General features: G+C 30.4%; 1 long non-coding RNA gene across 1 annotated transcript; it reads right to left on the bottom strand.

Annotated features, from left to right (window-relative positions):
- Positions 1 to 672: 672 nt before the first annotated feature.
- LOC149483306 (uncharacterized) lies at positions 673 to 1,869 on the bottom strand. Its single transcript, XR_016316481.1, has 2 exons — positions 1,576 to 1,869; positions 673 to 1,198 (listed from the first exon to the last, which is right to left on the bottom strand). It is a non-coding gene; the product is annotated as an uncharacterized LOC149483306 (long non-coding RNA).
- Positions 1,870 to 6,941: the final 5,072 nt, after the last annotated feature.

Raw genomic sequence — 6,941 nt, forward strand, 5'->3', positions numbered from 1 at the left:
GGAAGTGTATTTTAAAAAAAAATACATTTTAAAGGTAATAAAAGTACAAGACTGCTGAAACCAGCTGTTGAAACATTTATATTATTTAATCATTGTCATTATGTAAAAATAAATCAATAAAAATAATAATGACCCCCTAAAGCGTTTTCTAACTTTTAGTGTACAGCGCCATCTAACGTATTCAGCTTGAACTGCGTATAACTAATGTAGAGTTTCTATTTAAAAATTGACTCTCCTTTTGTCAACAACTACACAATTGTGAGCATGTTTTACTAGATGTCACTTTAATTAAATTATTCGTTTCCACTGTAAATTAACATTCAGTTTTTTTTACGTTCATTAACTCATTCACATTACACTGTAAGGTAAAAGCATCAGTAGATGACCACTTAAGGAGACAGAATATTCTTTTTAAATGTTTGACTTTAATTATCATATGAATTCAGTAAGTTAATTTTTTTGGAAACCCTGTGAAATGTGTTTTAACATATGAACAAGCATTTCACCACGTACAATGGTCGAATAAACTTAAAAAAAATTAAAAATGTTCTTATATTAGAAATTTAGTAGTTGACCATCTAAAAACTAGAAGATGACCATATTTTGCATCAGTAGATGACCACTCAGATGCTACAATTTTAATTGGGTTATTTGTTAAATAAGAAGCAATAAGATGAAAAGATAACGTTTTATTTGAAATATAATAATAATTAGGCCTTTTTAAGCCTATAATTTAAATAAAAACAAGATTCTAAAAGATCCGAAAGATGGTTATAAAACAAAAGGACACTGTCAAACACAAAGCGTAAACGTCAAACTTTTTGCCAAATTTATCATATCAAGGAATGTATCTCTGGAACATCATATACATTTCTCGTAGAACTGGTCTTCTTGGGAGCCTCTATGTGAGCAACTACTGCATCCCAGGGATAGTCGAGCACATCTTTATGCCATTTTTTTCCATTTTTTGCACCCAGTCGCATATTTTATGCTCCTCTTCTGGTGTAAGGATGGATGTCGGACCCATTTTTCGTTCCATCGGTGACTTCCCTTTTACTTTATTTGTAAGCGTTATTCTTGGTACACCGAACTTTTTTGCAGCCGTTCGTATTGGTGTTTTATGAAGACGAACATCGTTCACTGCTACAAGCATTGCAGCTTCAGTATAATTTAGGAATGCGCCCCTTTTCCCAGGCATCTACAAGATAAAAATTGGTTTTAGTAATAGATCATAGCCATAAATTCGTACCATAAACAAAACTAACTAACTAACTAAAGAAAATCAATCTATTGTTAAAGTAAATAAAATAGTTTATTTTAATTAATTATTATATGCAGTATATTTAAAAGATACAGAACATAATCAAAAGTTGACCACCATGGTCAATTACTAGAAAATCATAGTCAAACGGTAATTCGGTAATGGACCACCATGGTCAATTACTAGAAAATCGCAGTCAAACGGAATCAGTATTGGACCACCCCCACATCTCAATTTTGTCAACAAATCTTTAAATTTTAATTACCCTGTCATTTAAATAAACCATAAACGAATAAAAAACGAAAAACACTTACCGTCAACAAGGTGACAAAGTTCCTAGTATTCAGCTTCAAACTTTTTCAATCTCTACGAATATTATTACAAAAACGAATTTATTGATTTAATGGTCCGTCACTCAACAAACAACTGACCACCATTTACTATATTTGACAGATATGGATGCGCAATTTACGCGCCTATTTGACCAGATAGCAGCACTAACTACTTATTAACGAATGAGTTTTTAAAATTGCCGCGAATTCTTATTATAACGGTTTATGTGCATTAGCGGTCAACTACAGGTACATGGTCAACTACTGGTGACTTTACCCCTATACGTTATAAAAATGAATTTTCCCTCAAAGATGGTTTTTACTTTATATGTCTAAGTTTATATGTATAAAATAAATCCCACGGTCGCTTCCTCGTCTAGCTGGTAAAGTCGTTAAGGTTTTTTTAATTATGTATTATGCTTTGATGAATATTTAAACATTTAAATATATTATTTTTAAATAATATCAAGAGCCTTTACTAAACGTTCTTAATACTGTGGCTTAATGTTGAACTAAAACGAATATTTCCCATATTTTAAACGTAATATACCTACAATAAATTAACTATTTAATATTTATCCTTATGAAATTTCATTTTTACTGCTCAACTACAATTTTTACTACCTCTAAGTAGTCATTGTCGGCGGTTGGTGTGAGATCTAAGTATGTATCTATCTATGAAGAAGATAATACAATAAACTGATTAAACTCTATCTCTAAAGTTCAGTGATGGGTAAGGTAATAATATATAATACCTACATAGTATAAATTCATATTGATTGATATATTATTTATATTCACTTATGAAAGGTATGTATTCTTATAAATTTATAAAGAATAGAAAATAATAAAAAATAAATTTATAAAGTAGGTAGGTATGTATTCTTATTCTGGTCCGCTGCGCTGGTCTAAAATATACTTTAATGATATAAAACATAACTAATAATTATTCTAATTTATTCTCTCGTAAAACAAGCTAACCTGCTAAGTTTCGAGTACTTACCTAAAGTCAACCAAACATTATAAATATATGTTTTAATTATATGATAAGAAGTAAACATCTTCTGTATTTTCTAAGATATTAAAAAGTTTAAAACAAAGAAATATTGCTGCAATTTGTTTGTAAACATCAATTTACAATATAATAATTTTAACATAAGCTTTTCTTCCATACCAAGTGCAATAATAAAACTTGTAGGTATCACTTTTATTAAAAATGTAAGTAGGTAGATAATTTTATTGCTTCACTCTTCGAACATATTATTTATTGGAAGATTGTATATTATACATATAATATCCAGTGGGTATACATCGAACTTGACCTACATGTCGTAGCGAAGTTGGATTTTAAATACTTAACAACAAAAAAATCAATAAATCAACCTATGCTACTAAAATATAGAATAGGTAGGTAACAACTAACAAGACAGCCCCAATACTCACTATACATTTTCATTTTTCACATAGCTTTTTATTTTTTATTCCATTATTAGACCCCATTTATTCTATTTATATCATATTCATCCTTGAGACCTTTCAAATTAAGCCGAAATATGACTTTTGCTTTTAGATGAAAGGTCGAATATCCTGCTGAATTATGGTGCGGTTGAGTGCTACTTACATGAGCCTGTTAAATTAATAATAGACCATCGTTGTCGGTAGATAGGTACTAAAATATTACACAGAATTTTGAATGGATTCAACCTATTGAAGTATTTCGCAATTAAACAAGAGATGATACATTTCAAACGATATGCCTATACGACAATACAATCAACCCAATTCTACGTTAAAATTGTATTCTTACTTATCACATATATACAGATACACAACGAACTTTTGTTTTCGTTTCAACAAGAAGATATAACTAGATATTATCAGCCAAAACGAACTTTTAACACGCACCCAAATATAGTATTACTAGCGGTCCGCCCCGGCTTCGCCCGTGGTACCTACATGTTTAAACTATCCTATCTCTCAAGTTGGATCGAACTGCACATGGTGTGCGAATTTTATTATAATCGGTTAAGTGGTTTAGAAGTCCATTGAGTTCTCACTTCCATATAATATACAACCACATTAATTTTAATCAAATATAAAATACGAGAGGCCGTTATAGAATTTAGCGTAGCCGTACCGATACTTATTGGTATGCATAATCTTCTTATATATAAAAATGAATCGCAAAATGTGTTGGTAAGCGAAATGTGTTGGTACTCGAGAACGGCTGAACCGATTTCGATAATTCTTTTTTTATTATATTCCTTGAAGTACGAGGATGGTTCTTATGTAGAGAAAACGTAAATATGTACCACGGGCGAAGCCGGGGCGGACCGCTAGTTTTTACATATTTTTCTAATACAATGTAACTTATTATGTCATAATAAGTACACATTTTATTATTAGAGCATTGCGTGATCGAACGTTCCAATAAATAAGTAGGTTATGTTTATAGGTACTTACTTTGAATAAAATCAAAAATATAGAAAGGTGTTTGAATACCTTTATTAAATAGAAAAAATATGATAGCTGTTTCGTACTTTTTCCTTGTGCAAGTGATTTAATATTCAATATCTACAATCTTACTAGCATTTAACTCTAGAAATAGAGGTTACTTTGCTCCGATGCGAAACAAAAGCAAGGTAGTAATTTACTAATAAATCCTCGAAGTCACGACAAAAAATGATGATATTAGTTATATCGGCAAAATTAATTATTGGAACCAAATTTTTATAATAAAATGTGAAGCCTAGCAACAGATATTAGAGAATAGAGTACTTGTAACAGATAATATTACTTATGAGCAGGATGATAATTTAATTAATAACAGTCTAGAGCATTAAATTAATGCTCTAAGTAAACAGTAGTCATTATTTTCTAAAAAAAAAACAAAGCTTCACCCAACAACGTACATTTTCTACATTTTAGTTTAATCTCTTTCATATATTATTATTTTTATGTTCTGTCGCGGTAGTCTAGACAAAGTGATTAGGTACCTATATTGTATTGAAAAGGAGGACAAACAAGCAGACAGGTCACCGGACTGTAATTATAACATATATCGCTCACAGATTACAACCAAACAGGCCTAATACCTCAAATTTAATCAAATAATAAATAATATTATTGTACATGACGTCCTACTAACATTTTAAGTTTGTGTTGAGGATAACCTCAACTGCAGGTATTCGGTGTTTAGTGTTTACATGTTTATTAAGATCGCGAAATATGTTTTTGTAACAGACTTGAATATCAAATATCGAGTTTAGCGGGTGATTTAATTTAAAATGCTGATAGCCTCGCCTATACCGGAAGAATAGATGGAAATCAATTGCACAGATAATACGACAAAATTTGACATTTAAGTGGATAGTCTAATCTTTCACGGATATTAATATAAACAACATGAATTGGCTAATAAAATCAATTCACTTCTTATTACCTACATTTATTTAGAGAATTCTATAAATAGATGTCACCCACATCATAGCTATTAGCTTCAAAGTACTTATGTGGGATTCGTGCTACTCAATTATAATGGGTATAGAAATAAATTCTTATTTATAAAATTGAATTAAGTAACGGAAATTGTACAAACGAACGATTATTTTCAATTACAATATAAATAATAAAAGCAACATATAATATATACATATATATAGCTATATCATACCTTAGACACAATTATTAAGAACAATAATTAAGAAAAAAATACCCTCTTATAAAAATTGTATGGATATAGCTATATACTGAAAACAATTACGAGCGATATCTATGCAATATCACTACATAGTATAAAACAAAGTCGCTTTCTCTGTCCCTATGTCCCTATGTCCCTTTGTACGCTTAAATCTTTGAAACTACGCAACGGATTTTGATGCGGTTTTTTTTAATAGATAGAGTGATTCAAGAGGAAGGTTTATATGTATAATAACATCCATTAAATAGTGGAGAAGTACTGTTATTTTTGAGGTTTCTAATGTGATGTCGTAAAAAATTACATTTATTCCGCTTAAATTGCAAACGCAGGCTGAACCCTACGAGTTTTATCAAAATAATGTACTAAGTATTATACACATTGAAAAGGTCTACAGAAAAGTCCGCGATGGTATATGTCTATCTCTTATGGATAACCCACAATAACTTTTTTTTGTCATTTACTTTTTACGACAAATTATGGCTACTTTTCGATGCGATTTTATCCAATACAGCATTAATCCTTAACCAATTAAATACCTTGAATACATTGTTCATTTAATATAGATCTATATGGCCCTTTACACCGTATGATTTAAGTGAATATTTTCGAAGATATTACAGATTTAAAAATTGCGGGACGTAGCGTTTGCAGCGCTACAGGCCGGCCGCCCGGCTATCTATTTTATACCCGTGCGAAGCCGGAGCGGGCCGCTATGTTTTATATACAACGTTCACAGTTTTTCTGTAGTGTATTTAGTATCAGCATTGCACCCGTGCGAAGCCGGGGCGGGTCGCTAGTCAATGGATAAAAGATAAAAATATTCAACTTTATCATATTTGTGTTTTAACATGTTTTAATGAGGTTTTAATTCTTTTCTCTCTTTTGGTGTCTACATTTTATATAGTTACATATTGTATGATGATATGTCTGTGATAATGATTCATGAGAGTTTAAAGAAGCCAGCTTGAATAAATAAGCGATAGGATTTGGGTAAAAAATAAAAATGTTTTATTTTAATTACAAATTAGCATTTTGAAAATATCATTCATTTTGTGACAGTCGCCATAAAAATATGGAATAAACAATGTGGAATGTAACTATCTGTTAATAAAAAGATTTTTTTTAAATATGGACCTACTTACCTAATTTAGAGCATTAACACATCGAGCATTATTCAATCAATGATCTTGACCTTTACAGTTATCAAATAAATCGACTCAAATGCACATTTTTAACTTAATTATATTTTTAACATGACTATATATTTTAATTTTATGGTTGATCTTTGATGATCGGGATAAAATCTTTAAATAGCGTTACAACTGCTTATATTAGAAACGTAAATACTTAAGAGCGAACAAAAGAGCCGTTTTTCCATACAAACCAAGTCCCCTGTTTCCTCCCTGGATTGTGCCACTAGAGCAATATATTTTTTTATTATTAATCTATGGTAACTTTAGCCATGTTCCTACGTTTTCCTTTTTGTCATATCCTAATTATTAAAAAAGATATGAATCTTTCAAAACGTAATAAATAGGACAGATTTTCCGTTATGTTCCGTCTTCCATAAAACTAGATACTTTTCTCTACTAAATTACGAAAAAAGTAATTAAATCGGTCCAGAATTGGAGGAGGAAACCGAGGACTA

Source organism: Colias philodice, chromosome 13 (assembly GCF_061535455.1).
Source record: "Colias philodice isolate Cphi_HAF_F1 chromosome 13, ilColPhil1 Martin Lab GWU primary, whole genome shotgun sequence".
NCBI classification, from domain to species: domain Eukaryota; kingdom Metazoa; phylum Arthropoda; class Insecta; order Lepidoptera; family Pieridae; genus Colias; species Colias philodice.